Source organism: Talpa occidentalis, unplaced genomic scaffold (assembly GCF_014898055.3).
Source record: "Talpa occidentalis isolate TD23 unplaced genomic scaffold, MPIMG_talOcc4v2.1, whole genome shotgun sequence".
Lineage (NCBI taxonomy): Eukaryota > Metazoa > Chordata > Mammalia > Eulipotyphla > Talpidae > Talpa > Talpa occidentalis.
The window spans coordinates 29,660,420-29,676,821 of record NW_026555331.1 but is presented as its reverse complement, the minus strand read 5'-3'; the positions used below and the strand labels follow the sequence as shown (position 1 = coordinate 29,676,821).

The following is a 16,402-nucleotide window of genomic DNA, read 5'->3' as shown; positions in this document are numbered from 1 at the left end:
TTATCGAGTACAGACATTTATCTTGCATATATTAAATATGAAGAAAGGTATGGAAATTATGGAGTGTTACCCTTCATCTCTACTAATGAAGATAGTAAGACTCAGAAGAATTAATAAGAAACCCCAAAGCAGCTGATTATCTGCAAAATGGCCTTGACCTCAGCCCTCCTGACTCATTTTCCAGCCTTCTTTCCACTATAAAAACCTGGAGAACCGCTGTCTTTTCTCAGTAAGCATTCATCTTTGAAGTGTTTCAAACTGAACATTCAAATGATGTTTTTAAAGTCAATTTTTACTCTGAAGAATGACTTAAATTGTTAGATCTTTTCTTCTCAAACAAAACAACAACAAAAATCCCTTTTTCTCTCTAACTAACAATGACGTGTTCATAACTTGCAAGCAATTTGTTCAAAGGAAAATGGGATTCTTATCGGATCACTGCATCATACACTGTTTCTGGGCTGCAAACAATTAACCAAACCAAGTAATTGGCATATTTGTAAAACTATATATAGAAGGTGAAAACTGATGGATGGAAACAAACCCAGCCTTTGGGCAGGATGTATGCATTTGCTTGAGGAATTGGGAAAAACAGAAAGCAAACTTGAATTAGCAATCCTTTTCTTTCCGAGGCTCAGCAGCCATTCTCCCTCAGTACACTAGCAAATTCTTTTTTACTAGATTTATGTCCCAGCTTCTAAGATGGATTCTATCTTTCCACTGACCTTGTCAAAATAGGGCTTTCTCATAACAAGAAGTAATAAAAGCGAGACCCTGGCCTAGATCAATAAGATCAGGCAGGTGGACTGGTGGAGAGAGCAGCACAACAAATCCAAGTGATTTTTAAATTAAAAAAGGTAACTCATAAGAAATGTGTGCTCCAATTTATTTTCAGTTATTGTTCTATATTTTGATAAAATAAAGAAAATGTATACATCTCACATATGTGTGTCTGTATACATGTCTATATGTACATGGACATATACACATATGCATGTGTATATAGATAAGCTAAAATAGAAATTTAAGTAGTAAAGTGCAGGTATTAAGAAACCATATTCTAAAGTCAGGTCACTTAGTTTAAATCCCAGCTCTGTCACTGACTACACAACATTGAGACAGTTACTGAAAACATTTTCTAGTTCAGTGTTTTTATCTAAAGCATGGAGTTGGTAACATTAATTAGGTTGTGATAATGGGTCAGTGAAATGCAAGTAAGATACTTAGAATAGCATCTCACCTAGGGTAAACACTGCAGTATGGCTGTTATTATTTTTATTACCCATGAAGGCACAGAATTCTAATAGGCAACTAAACATGGTCTCCCACTACCTGCTCAGGGTCTCCCACTACCTGGTCAGCTCCAGGGTTTCTTCTTGTGTGAAATGTGAGTCTGGGTGTGACAATGTCCACCAGACAACATTCAGACTATATTTCTCAGGGGAGGTTCTATGCAATGAAAGGGTCACTTGTAGGGTGTGGGGATTCAGGGGAATACAGCTTAATCTATGAGCTAGACAGTATGTGCCAGCAGAAAGGGGACAAAGAAGCCATTTAGAAATGAGATGGTAATATAAAGAAAGAGAAGGAGTGGCTTCAAGCAACTGTAGCATGTGGCATAATTGAAAAGAAAAGAAAAATAATCTTAAGACCTTCCATTTGATCTTCTTTAAGAGATCACAATAAACACAGGAACTAATTTTTCGCAATTGTTTTTGACCGTTGAAGTTGTTCCCTTGAATGTGATACAGAACTGAAACTGAACCTCCTAGGAACCTAGATTTAAAATGTCTTAAATCTATAACATGGCAAGTTATAGAGAAAGCAATTTGGAGTTTACAGTTTCAGATTTATAACAAGAACAGATTATCACAAAGTGGTATCATTAAGCAGAACACACAGGTTTCAAAGGGAGCTAAAATATTCCCAAAGCATATTCATTACAGTCCTTAAAAAATATTTTAGCAAGGGCCTCCCTGGTGGCGCAGGTGGTTGAGCACTGCACTGTGAAGCTGTCCGCAGCCTCAGCAGCATGGGTTCAATCCCAGTCGGCTGGCAAGAATCCCACATGGCGCGGCAGACCTCTCCTGTCTCGCCCGCTGTTCCCCTCAGCAGTGTATTTCAGTCAGTCTGCCTGTTCTGTTCCCCGCTCTGTCTCTGGTGTGTCCTCTCACCCTCCTGCGCATCTGGCCTGTACCCCGGTTCTTGTATAAATAAATAAATCTTTTAAAAAAAATTTTAACTATAGATATCCAAAGTCATCAAAATGCCTATCCTCCTGGATATCATACTTATCCTAAAGGAAAAGAAGAAGGTTTGTATACAGATGATGATTGTGGTGATATTGTTCATAATAATAAAAACTAGAAACACCCAAACCACCAACCAACCAAATTAGAGCATGCTGATTTAACAGAATTATATGGCTTTATTTAAAATGATAATGTTGAAACTGGGAGGAAGTTTCTGCTATAATATTAAATTATAAGAACCCAGAATACTGATGATAATCCTAGAGTTGTCAATATGCAACTTAAAAAGGACACAGAAAATATCGTTGACTTAAGATTATGAGCATTAGCACAGCTGATATTTTTCAGACTAACTCACTTGCTTCTCCCGGCCTTCAAAATGCCTTTATTTTCCTTAGTCTAAACAACTTTATGAGATTATCCAACTTTTTGAGTTTATCCAACTGAAGTGGTATCTGCAAGTGCCCACCCAGTTTAAAGAGATCTGTCCTGAGTATGGGAATAACAAGAAAACTTTTGTACTTACTCTTTTGGTTTTGAAGCTTTAATTTTACATTCTCTGGTTGAATCCAGAGGGTTAGTAAAGACTTTCCCAGCACATCTCTTTAAATAACAGGCCCAGCATGCCCGGAACATGAGCAGCGTGCTGGGAACCAGGCTTTTGTTAAGAGCTTGTATGATCCCTGCCACATAATTGGTAGATTAATTACAGTTTTTTATTTAAAGAACTTGCAGAAAAGGAATGAACCATAACATCTTAACACTCATTCATTCATTCATTCTGCAAGTGAGCACCAACAATGGTATGTACCACAGACCATTTTGGGTACAGATTATGTCACAATCCCAATTATGAAGGAGATACAGAAAAGGTAAAATTTTCATACAGTGGTCAGTGTCTTGAGAGAGGAAGTGAGGAGGGTGAGGAGGAAAACTAGCACAGTGTGGAGGGTGTTAGGGCAGAGCAGACAACATTCTACTTCAATCCAATCGTAATACATTCTGATCAATCATGTTCTTAAAAATGGAGGAATAGGGCCTCCCTGGTGGTGCATGTGTGAAAGACATAGCCCTATCAAGCTATCGCCAGCCACTGCAATATGAGTTCGATCCCCAGCCAGGAAACTGACCCACATGGTACAGCAGACCTCTCCTGTCTTGCCCACTGCTCCCCTCAGCAGTGTATTTCAGTAGATCTGCCTGTTCTGCTCCCTACTCTGTCTCTGGTAAATCCTCTCACTCCCCCACACCTCTGGCTTACACCCCAGTTCTTGTATGTATAAATAAATCTTTAAAAGAAAATGGAGACATAGACCCTATTCAGGTTTCATATTCTTATTTCTAAGCCAAATTCTCTCTGACTCGCAGGCACAAGGGTAGGTGGAATGCTCCTAAACACAGCCTCCAACTACCATTTCAATAAAAGACACCATGAAAGTAATTTGTGGTACAAACCCCACTCAGCAAATAGCAAATGAAGCAGTGTTCTCCAACTGCCTGCTGTGGACCAGACCTCACACCAACTGCTAATCCAACCATTTGGATATTCTCTGTTCCCAGATGAAAATACACTCACTCTCCATCTTGATTTGATTTCATTTAGCTCTGTGAATGACAGTGGTAGGAAGCAGCTTATTTTAGTTTTAAGTGAAAGGAAGATATTGTCTGCTCTGTTCTTAGGGGTGGTGGAGGTCATAAGCTGCATCTTTTGCTTGACATCCTATAAACAACTTGCTATTTTTACAGAAAAGATTCATCTCCTCCAATTCTGATGATGTCCTGAGGCACCTCAGTGTGACAAGTTGGAGAAACCACACATCGACACAGCATTGTCAGAACCACAATCAGGAGACCCTCACCTCTCATGGAAAAGCCAACAAAAATGGATGTTATATGAGATTGAGGAGAATTTGAGAAGAAAGAAAGGTCAGCAGTGATCTATTACCCTGGCAAATACCACTAACACAGAACCCTTAACCTTAAGACCTTCTTGTTTGGGCCTCTCCAATATAATTTTAGGAGGAAAAAAGATGAAACTGCACAAGTTCTTTACTTTACAGTACAGTGCTAACTCACGTGCCTTGGTTTGTACTCCCAAACTGAAAACCAGCTCCCAAAGAGATGGGAGCCAAGAAAGTTCATGGAGGGACAAGAGAGGCAGAGGCTTGGAAGACAACACAGAAAGAAGACAGGCAGAGGAGACAGGGAAAGGGTTCAGCAAACCATAAAATGCAGGTAGAGAGTAGGTAAAACAAGTAAGAATGGAGTAAGTCTGTGGGTGCTTTTTACAGAGTCTGTGGCCAGAGCAGGAGTGATGAAGGGTCCACAGTCATGTCAGAAGGCTCAGTCAGTACAAGTAAAACCTTGCGATGCTCCTCCAAACCACTCACTGCTCCCATGTAGAGCCAAAGCACTAGAAGACAGTCCCCTTGAAAGCCCCTCAGAAGCTGTCTCCCTGGGGACTTGCATGCACTTGTCAACAACTCCAGCACAGCTGGCTTCTGTTCAGAAACCGGAATGAATCCCTGTTTCTTTGACTGAGCACCAGTTAACTACTTGGCTTGTTTATGGGCCATGTTGTATGAAAAGTTCAATATTAAAACTCTTGGCGCAAGACGCTCACACAATGGAAGTCATGTGACAAGTGAAGCCAAAAGGCGTGGGCTGGTGACCTGTCCTGACGGAAGGATACAAAGAGTTATAATAGAATTTTTAAAAAAGATTTATTTATTTATGCATACAAGAACTGGGGTGTAGACCTGAGGTGCAGGGGAGTGAGCGGATTCACCACAAAGAGTGAGAACAGAACAGGCAGACTGACTGGAATACACTGTTGAGGGAAGCAGGGGGCAAGCCAGGAGAGATCTGCTGCGACATGTGGGTCACCTCCCTGGCCGGCTGGGGATTGAACTCATGCTGCAGTGGCTGGTGATAGCTTCATAGCGCTGTCTTAACTCCAGGGGGGCCCTGGTATGTTAAATCAGCTTGTTCTTCCTCCCCCCTCCCCCCTACCTTTCTCCTCCTCCTACCCTTCTCCTCAATTCCTCCTTCTGTCCCCAGCCCTAATCACATGGAGTTGAATTATGATAAGGAAAGGTGTGTCAGTTTCCCAAGGTCAAGTGAATTCATGAATTTCTCTTATTAAGCTAAAATTGTATGTATTGCTTATAAAGGCTGGAAATATAAACTGTTTTCAAAAAATATTAAATGCCATAAGGAAAGGGAAAGTTTAGAATTATGAGGAGCCACATCAAGCAGCTTTGTGAGGCTTAAAGAACCATCCTCAACTGAAAATATGTAATCAAGAACACTAGTTAAGGGCCTCCCTGGTGGCACAGGCGGCTGAGTACCGCACTGTGAAGCTGTCCATAGCCTCTGCAAATGCCAGTTTGATCCCCGCTGGTAGCGGAGATGCCCACGTGGCGAGGCAGACCTCTCCTGTCTCGCCTGCAGCTCCCCTCAGCAGAGTATTTCCTCAGTCTGCCTGTTCTATTCCCCGCTCTGTCTCTGGTGCATCCTCTCACCCTCCCACGCATCTGGCCTGTACCCCGGTTCTTGTATAAATAAATAAATCTTTAAAAAAAAAAACACTAATTAAAAGCTAGTTTTGTTGTGTGCACTTATACATATTAAGTCTAATTCCCTCTCTACAGAAAATGATAAATTAATTGAGGATATAAGGACAGGATTTATTCTGTGAGTAATAACCAAGAGTTTTTGGGTAAAGGCAGGTCTTGATAAATCTGGTGGTCTAGGGAGCCTACTACTGCAAGAACAAGGAAACACTATGAGCAGGCAGGCTGGCTGGAGATTATTTTTTATACCAGGCCATTAGTGAGGTAGTTGACCATGAAGGTAACAATAGAAAAGGAAATGAATCTCTTGCAGACCCAGAAGAGCCCGCCATCATGATTGACTGATTTTGAGGAAGCTTCATGGAGGGCAACAGAATTAAAGATGCATCAATGTTTGCCATCATAGTGATTTGGAAAATGATCCTGATACAGACAGGAATAGCTGTGAAGGGCAGCGATAATCTTCAGATCAGTACTAAAGCCCATTATCATGGGGTTCAGGTTCTTAGGTTAAAGCGAATAGCATGATATTGCATTAACCACTACCTAACTGCTTTAACAGAGCACAGGTCAGATCAATAAGGACAAAAAAGGACCTTTGTATCCATTTAGAGTAACTAATTTTGAGCAGTTACTGACTCTAGCTACTCAATGCCATAACATCCCACATAAAGCATGATCGGCAGATTTCATTAGCTGAGTTCAAAATTCCAGTTAAACTCACTTACATTATGAGGGTCAGAGGCCCTTGAACTTTAAACCAATCGACCACTAGAATGAATAGTTTACAACCAATTTTTGATCTAATCATTTTACTTAATATTTTCTTGATATAGAAAAAACAATGTGGCTGAAGACAAGGCTAAATCAGACATTTTTCCAGGTTAGGGATAAAGAAAATACAGTTGAGACCATTAACAGTATACATTGTTAACAGTCATACATACATGCATAAGATTTTTAAGAAGTATAATTTTATTTTATTTTTCTGGAGCATTTTCAAATGAAGGTAACTTTTCCCAAGAATGTATCACACATTTGGAAAGGAAAAGTAAAGTTAAATAGCACAAAAATATCACAGTAAATAAGAACGAGGCTGTCTCATATTTAAAGATTTGATATATTTCAGAGAAATAGTCCACCAAGAAAAAGAAAATCAAATACGAATTTTTTTTCTTTAAGAATGTAATCTTCTGAAAAAGACATTCAGATGGTTTACAGGCACATGAAAAAATTGTTCAATGTCACTTAATATGAGGAAAATGCAAATTAAAACCACAATGAGATATCATCTCACTCCTGTGAGAATAGCCCACATCAAAAAGACTGGAAACAACAAATGTTTGTGAGGATGTGAAGGAAAAGGAACTGTCATCCATTATTGGTGGGAATGTACTTTGGTGTAGCAACTATGGAGATTCTGACACAAAAATATGTAAACACCACATGCTCCAGCAATACCATCACTAGATATCTAACCAAAGAATATGAAAAAATTAATACACAAAGCTGTTCATAGCAGCATGATTCACAATAGTCATGACAACGTACCCATTTAAATGTCCATTAGCAAGTAATTGAATAAAAAAATTTGGAATATATGCTCAATGGAATACTATTCAGTCATGAAAAAGATGAACTAGTACCTTTGAAGAATAAATGGATTCTAAGAGAATAATGCTTAGTGAAATGAGTCAGAAAATGAAAGATAGTTACCATGTGGTTTCATGTATTTGTGGAATATGAATAACCAAAGAGAACAAACCAGCAAAACAAGAATAATTCTTAGACTCTATAAATAATATGCTGGTTACCAGAGTGGGTACAGGGAGAGGGAAGAAGAGATGATAGAGGATGGAAGGCAGAGTTGTGGCACCGAAGCTCTGGTAGAAGGTGAGTGAAGCACTTTCAACCTATGGAGATGTGAAGTTGTAATCCCTAAATTAAACAGTTGTGTAAATTAGTGGCAAATCCACAAAACTTAAATTTGTGGTCTGGTTGATTCATCACTAACTGAAAACCACTAGCTAAAGAAAATATTTTCAGGTTCCTCCACCAAAATTGCTATAACCATTCTACTTTCAGCTGTTTCTTCTAAGCCTCAAAGCAGAAGTACTTCAATGATTCTGGGACCAGGTTTATTTAAAGTTGCCAGAAGCACTGAAGATTGTTCTGCTTGCTTTCTTTTATTTTCAAATAATCTACTACTAGGGGGTACTGGGCTAGAGGGAATGTTTTTCCCAGAAAAGAGGTTTTCTAGCACTTGGTCATGTGGGTCTACTTCATTGACTAATTCACGTACAAATAATCAATAAACAACTGGAAGTGATTAGTTAGTAATTACATTTAGCTCTAACAGAAACCACCCATTAGAAAATGAGCACATACAGGTTAAGCAGACAGTTTTAACTCTCAAAATGCCTGCTGGGGCAACAGTAACACAAACTCTGTAGCCGCATTCCACCGAAGGTTGAATTTAGGCTCCATAATATATTAAAGGCAAACCAACACCTTTCTCACCACACAGTGAGGCTAAGAAAACAGGGTGTTTTATGCACTAAAACTTCACAATAGATTAGGGAAGCATTAAGTCATTTTAGAACAATAGAACCAGCTCTAAAAAAATAGGTTTACTAGTTTTGAAAATGTAAAATATGGATATAAATAGACATCTCATGGAATTGTCAGGAACTAGTGAAATAATATATATCAGTGACTAGTGAATAGTATTTTTTTCATTTTGTAATAATTATTACTAATGTCATAGACTACTAGGACATAATATTCTAAATTGGATTATTGTATATTATCTACTAAAGGAATAAATACTTTTTGATTTATAAAAAAAAAATAAAATAAATAAAAAAAAAATAGGTTTGCTCATTAATTTAATGCATCTACTTTGCATTTCCTCCAAACCTAATATCACAAGTAATCATTTTTTGGGCTTAAATAGCAATGGATCATTTTGCTGGTTATTTCCCATCCTCCCCCACCACTCCAACTGTGTTCCACCTTTCTCTCTACCCCCCACGCCCCATCTTGCCCCCGTCATCTATACTCCCTGACCCGCTAGCTTCATCTTGGGTTCATTTAATGGGGGACAGCAGCCAAAGATGGAAAGACAGGAGGAGAGAGATGGGGTGCTATGTTCCTATTCTCTCCTTGTTTCACCAAAATGCCTGACAACAGTTAGGACCCTTCACAGCTCTGGCTCTGTTGAATGGCCCTTCCTCTGTGATTACAGTCCTTGCTGGATTCCACTTTTTCTCCTCAGTCCCTCTTGCACGAGGACAACATGTCTTCCACTGCTGCTTTGCCTGGATGCTGGACTCCCCCCACCACACACATGTTCCTGTAACCCTGCCCATAGGTCTGCAATAGTCCCTTCATTTGAAACTCTTTTCATTCAAACCCTCTTAATAAATTCTGTTTCCTGCCAAGATCTAAACACAACCACTTTGCAAAAATAAATATAGAAATACTTGTTTCCTAGCCGAGGATGATGGGCAAACACAAAAGAAGACCCATATCTATGAAAAGCATACAGGAGCAAAACAAACCTCCACTAAGCCTTCTGTTTTGGCAAAGCTAAGTATTTAATGTCAAAAACTCATTGTCAAAAGCAGAAAAACATAACTAGTATCTCTCCCTTCTAGCTTCTCTCTTTTTGAAATTAAAAAATTTCACCATTCATATCCACCATCAATAAGAACCCAATGACAAACTTCAGGAATGCCCAGCTCTAAAAACTGGTGATTCCCAATAAGTCACATGGATGCTTGAGAAAGAAAACTATTTTTTCCATTCGAGTTCTTACTCCTTTTCAATCACAAAAAGAGAAGGAATATTTTCTGATTCTTTTTCTTTGGTGCCCAGAGTTTAATTCATTACATCATGGAAAGGTGATAATCTCTCTTTTCAAATACTACAGTCAAGTAACAATAAGGAAAAAAATGCAGTTTTATCCAAATTACACAAGGTGGTATATGTCACTCTTAAAACCTGATGCCAATTCTAATACTTTATTTCAGATGGCATTTCTTTTCCTCCAGTCTGATATCTATTCACTCAGCTGGGAGTTACAGTTCTCCATGTATTAGTAACTCACCTAAAAGATATTATAGAATTCACAATGATAAATTGTACAATTTCCAAGACTAAAATGCACTATTATTTTAGAAACCCTCCCTTTTCTTCATTAAGCTATGAGCCCCTCATGGCATAGCAGCTATGAATTAAAAAGCAGAACACACATTTTAACACAGGCACAATTAACTTATCAGGTTAGCCTGCATTTTGCTTTAACATGTGCTGGTTATTCTCACATATGCTCTCCCTAGATCCATTCTTCAAATTTGTTCCCCACCCACCTCTCCCCACTCTGCCTAGAATCTGTACCATCTATCCCTATCCTCTGGCTTTGCATGGAGTTCTATGGGAGGCACCAGCAGGAGATCCAGGGTTGGGGAGATAAAGACCCAGGCCTGCCATCCTCCCTGTCCTCTGTATGTTGTCATCCTCCAGTCCTGGCAGCGGCTGCTTCACCACCACACAGCCCTGTGTGGGTGCTCCACCTGAAGAGCCTCTTGGCCCATCCCAAAGAAAGTAAAAGCTTTTCACTAATAACAGTTCCTGGTTGTTTCAATATCCCTTATTTGTTCCTTTTATCCTTCCTACACATCCGTAAATAGTGCTTTTGCTAACTCATCCAGATGTTCCAGAATGTACCTGGGCTTCCTGCTGGCTCATTAACTAACACAAAGGTGACTTAGGATGAACGCACAGACATGCAGGCAAGGGGAGGTGGCCAGGCATGTCTTCTCAGCATCTGTCAGGTGTGCTGTCTATCTCTGGCTTGGAAGAGCGATGGGTGTTGAATTCTAGTGTCTGAAAACCGAGCTTATTAAAAATGCAGATTCAACGAAAGACTAAGGAACTGTCACAAATCCCAGAAGACTAGAGAGAAATGTGGACTAAATGTACCACCTGGATTGAACAGAAAAAGATGTTAGTGGAAAAATTTGAAATCTGAATAATGACTGTCTTAGTATTAATGCACTGATATTTGTTAATTTTGACAAATACATCATGGTTATGAAAGAAGTTCATTTTAGGGAAAGTTAGGTGAAGAAAATATAGGAACTCTGCATTATTTTTTCTATAAATATAAAATTATTGCAAAATAAAACGCTTATAAAAAAATAAAAGTAGATCCCTAAACCCCAAGAATTTTATCAGTTGATACTTAAGCAGGTCGTTTGAACATTAAGCCTTGAAGAGCTTAGTCCCTAAAGGATTGGAAACTATTATCTCTGGTTGAGATAAGGATGAAAACAATTGTTTACTGATGTTAAATTACAGTGTAATTACTTGACTATTTAAAGAAAAGAGCCAATTGAAGCTTTGTCAAAGTTTACCTTCTATTCCAGTTAATTAGAATGATTCATTCCTTGACCAGTCAACCAGTTGCTGAATTTAGTTTCTTGCATAAAAGCACTCGAAAAGGTAAAGGTAATTATAGAACCAAACAAAGAAAGAAGCAAGTAGCAGTAGAGTTTTTCTACTTCTCCCTCTGAGATCTAGAGGGTGTGTGTGTGTGTGTGTGTGTGTGTGTGTGTGTGTGTGTGTCCCCTTTCCACTCCCCCCCCCCACTCCCTGCCCCAACAAGGGGGGATAAGGGGAGCAACCAAACAGATGGTTTGATAGTAATTTTCCTCGTGTTTTCCAAAGTGAGTATTCTGTTTCTCTAAGCTGACTTTAAGCTCTCTGCACCAAAAATATATTTTCAGTTTTCTTCTATGTTTTCCTACAGCTCAGTACAGTGTTCTTCACCAGTATTTTGATGGATTCACCCTGCGCTTCCCTCCTAAGCCCGTTTCTTTCACCATTTATTTTAGATATTAGTCCTAGAGTCCACATTGCCTATGTCATTGGGATGTATAAGAAGGGGATAGGTAGAGTTGAAAATGTTGGCATTATTATTGCTTGTTTACTAACAACACCTTTAACTGAACATGTGCTATGTGCCAAGCATATTCTAGACACTGAGGAAACTAAATAAAATATAATCTCTACCTAAAGGAAATTTAAAAGCAAATAAGGGAAACAGATGATTCAGCAGATAATCACCAAACAAGCTAGAGAGGTTCTCCCTTGCCATTCTCACACATTGCTCATTGTAACAGGACAACTCAAGGGGAACAGGCAAGAGAAAGAGACACTAGGACATCTAGGTCTACCACTTGGGAAGAACTGATTCTGAAGGAGGCATAATCTTCCTGATTCTATCCCCTCATTCAAAAAAAAAAGGGGGGGGGAATTTAAAAAAAGAAAAGTCTGTCTTTCTGCCTCACAAGGGTTGTTACAAAGCTCACATCACAATGGGTATAAAAATGCTTTGAACACAGCAAAGTGTTAAATGTCAAGCAAAAGAAATTAATGATTTAAACAGTCCCTTCCTACTTTACTCTAAAACAAAAAGCCAGTGAGTTCCGTGGACTTTTTCCATTAAGCAGGGATTTCAGAAAATAAGATTTTATAAAAAGCAGTCCTGCCAAAGATCTAAACACTGTTGCTCTGGAGTTAGCAATTAATGAGAATTAAATTAACATCAAAGAACTGAGTCAGAGGAGAGAAGTCTGTGAAGAAAGGAGGCCTGACATTTCATTCATGGTAGACCCATTTTTGTTTCACTCTCCCTGAATAAACAGGAGAGCTCAGTTACTTCAACTCTTTTCTGAAATGGAAAGAGGTTTTTTGGGGGAGGGGTATTTTTTTTTTTTTTTTTTTTGCCGCAGTTCTATTTTATTCAAAAAGCAGCTTTCAGAGCTGAGATGAAAGGAAAACTGCTGTCAGTCAGGGTGACAGCATATAAACCTATGGGCCGTTTTCAGCAACTGTCTTATTAAAGATTATGTTCAAGAGAAGTCTCAAACATCAAAACCTGTTTCAGAAAAATACAGGGGCTATTCTCAGCCCCTAAAGTAGAAAATGTTCTGTCAGAGCAGTTTACCTTCTCTTTCTGCCACTGGAGAAGTCGATGAGCTCCTAATGGCGCTCACTGGATGCCATGGCAACCACATCGTTCTGGTCAAGCCTTTTGTGTCTCGGGTTCAGCTTAAGGAACTCGAAAATGCTTCCTAAGAAAATGCATATTGGAGAACCCCCCCACCCCGTTGCGTTGGAACTAACTGGACAACCAACACACTCACTTCTGCTGCACAGATGCCTGAGTCCCTACTGTGTCCTAGCACTAGGCCCCACAGAGTGACCAAGACTACTTAACCTTGACCCCATCCCAGAGCTCACAGAGGTGTGGTGCCCAGGGGCAGCCAGTTAATTATAAACTATACCAGAATGTGTAACAATTAGGAATGTCCTCGGACTCTGCTTTTTTTTTTTTCCCAAAATTAAAATTTTATTCTCTAGGTTTTGCTGTGACTTCTGTTGTAGAAGCCCTTCATGAATATCACTTCAACTAAATATAAAAGCACAAGAGAAAGCTAAATGTTGAGCATAACAACAGTAATGGGATCAGAAATAAGTTTCCCACTTGGGCCACCAAATGAGCTCAGCCTGAAAAATCATGAAGCGTGAAAGGGAAAACGTTGGCTTACAGAAAGGAAGGACATTTTCTGCTGTGCTGGTAAGGCAGAATCACATCCTACATGTGGGGTTCCCCCACTGCAAAATCATTAAGATCTGTCTGACAAGTCTCCCTGGTCTATCTCCCTAAAGATGATCATTTCCTTTCACCTGGAAATAATGAACAAATAATCAGACAATGGAAACTTCCTCTTCCCCATAGTGTGTGTCTGTGCCATCAGCAAATTATATCTGGAATCACATAGGATGTCACCAAATACATGAGCCAATGAGCTTCCCTGTCATCTATATACATTGTCATTTCTATGTTTGATCTTTGACTTCCAAATGATCTTCACAGACCCCATGAATAGCTGAATTTCTTCAGAAAATTCAAAGGAAACCCAAGAGCTGAAAGTGAAACAAAAGGTAAGTAATACTGAGCCTGTTTTACCTTCTGGTAGAGGAAACAAGACAGACCCGCAGAAAACAGGTGGCACTTTATTCTACCTCTCTTGCCCCTGTCAGCTCTCCATTTCTCTGCTGACCTCATAGTATCCTTTTGTTTTTGGCTCCTTCTCACCCACAATGTCCATTAACCATTTTCTCCTTCATGATCCCTTTCCCTACCCCTCCACACACACCTCTTGGCTTCCCTTCCAATCTGAGATTCATGGTCTCTCCACAGAACCCTCAATATCTTTGTCCTCTGGTCTTGCCAACCCTGGATCTACCCTATATTTCTCTGTTCTCTTCTCCCACACTGAATGCATCTGGAGAAAAATCATATAACCACACAAATGCCTTCAACAATGTCATGAAGAAGGACTGCTGAAGAATACTGATTCCCCAATTAGAACGCAACTTCCTTGAGGGCAGCGACTGCATCTCCTGCTGCTTTGTTAAACCCAAGAATAGCTCCAGCAGGCTCCCTCAATCCTTATGGCAATGGATTAATATCAAAACAAAAAATTTCAGTCATTAGGGTCCATAGTCATTCGACAGATAAACTGACTTTCAAAACTTTCACATTTCATTAATGTATAAGTAAACAGCTATTCCAAAAGAAAGCATTCGATAAAGTAGCATCAGAAGGGGCTGTTACTTTAAAAAAATAACAACTGGTAAAGTTTGTGAATAGTTGTAAAGCTCTGCAAATTTATTTTATCATTCAGAATATTTTCTGTTCATTAAAACAATAGAGTGAGATCTCACTTACTGTGCTGCGTGGCAAACAATGTCTAAAATGTCACCATCTCAAGGTCACGCCTGTGTTTCTCCAAGGGTAGTTGGCCTCCTAGCAGGGGAATGGCCACTCCCACCCTGCCATGGTATCTTAGGGACCCTGAGCCCACATGGGGAATGCAGAATGTCCATCCCTCATGCCAGTGGCACCTGTCTCAGAGCTGCGGGGGGCCACAGGGCTGCCCAGCCAGCTGCGCCGCAAGCCAAGATCCTCATACCCTCATACCGGCTTGGCAGGAAGAAACCCAAATGTCTCCTGACTCTCCTACAAATGTAATACTATCTGACAAGAGGCTGATTGGCTGGCACTCTATGCCATTTCCTCTAATTAGGGAATGCTGGAGAAAAACCAAAATAGTCACAAAGCACTGTCAGCAAAGCAATCAGTGACGACAATTGCAACGACAATTAGTTGTCAACCCCCAGTCCTAAGCTGAGCCTTGGAGGGGGAGCAGGGCTGGTGGTTATGTCGTCCCAAGGCAGTGACAGCAGGAGTCAAGGATGACAAGGTATGAAGAGGGGCCAGAGCTGGCACCTGCATCAAACCCTCCTTGGATGAGGGGATCGCAGCCTGTTTATTTGTTGCTTCAGCAATATAGGGGAATCTTAGGGATAGTCCTATGGTGAGCTTTGGAAGCAGCCAGATATCTCCTAGCTGTGATCCATGCTGTTTATTCATCTCGAATCTCCCTCTTTCCTACCTGGAACAACTCTACACACTATTCAAAGGCGATAAACAGTTCATCTCCATTTCCTTTGTGAAGATTTCACAGCTTCAACAAGTCAATTCTCCCTTTTCTCAACTCCTATCACAGATCTCCATCTATACAATGAGGTCATTAACAATAGGAGTTGAGAAAAAAAATATACAGAAACATATATAATACAATTTTCACAATATGTAATAATATATAAAAAGATTATGTGCATGTGACACACATATTATATAAAAGTACAACATAGCAGTATATTACATATAAATGTAGAAAATTTATACATATGGATATAATGTGTACATGTATATGTCTAAATAATATATGTGTGTATATCATAAACACATGTACATAGTTATGATATACATATTATTAGGAGAAATATCACTCCCTCCTCCCCAACACCCCAGCCTAAACATATAAAACAAAACTTTCTTCTTAAAACTAATAGAAGGTGATTTCTACTCTTTGCTACACCCCTTCACTCCTCTTAGATGGAGAGTCTTCTTGAATAGTAAAGACTGAGTGAGATAAATTATGCAGAGTTCTGGACAATCTCTCTTTTCTCTATTTCTAGCCTCAGCACTGTATATCTTTCTTTTCCATGAAAGAAAAGTTCAGTAATAAAAGTAAGAGGAGGTCAGGTTATAGTTGACCATTTCCATAATTTAAGCTCATTCTCCAATCCAGCATCACTGAAAATTACCTGATATTTAGCTCTACCTGCCTGATGTTTGCATCAGAAAAGGAAACCTCATTCTGATTTCTTTTGCAATAGTAATATGTCAAACATATATCCCAGCCTCAAACATATATCCCAGCCTCCTTCATGGTGGAGGGTGACTATTGTGATGAAAGGAAATTTCACTGAACCTGGGACAACTCTTCACCTGAGCTGACTCATGGAAAGTATACATGCTTGGAACATATACATGATGACCCCAGGTTGAACAAACTATGCTAAAACAATTTAATGACATTGCCAGAACTCTTTGGCTTCATATCTATCACCAGGGGGTAGGTGGCTTCA

The 16,402-nt window shown here is 39.6% G+C and overlaps 1 protein-coding gene across 6 annotated transcripts in view; it reads right to left on the bottom strand.

The window, feature by feature from the left end:
- The window catches only part of NCALD (neurocalcin delta), a 348,584-nt gene that overhangs the window by 233,901 nt on the left and 98,281 nt on the right, over positions 1-16,402 (bottom strand). For 2 of the 6 annotated variants that reach the window (XM_054692057.1, XM_054692058.1), the window contains exon 1: positions 2,779-3,049. The exons of 3 other annotated variants lie outside the window; for them this stretch is intronic. The gene's annotated coding sequence lies outside the window, so the exon portion shown is untranslated. Of the gene's footprint in view, positions 1-2,778; positions 3,050-12,842; positions 12,867-16,402 lie in introns of those variants that run through there. One more of the 6 variants, XM_054692060.1, reaches the window with a different exon arrangement.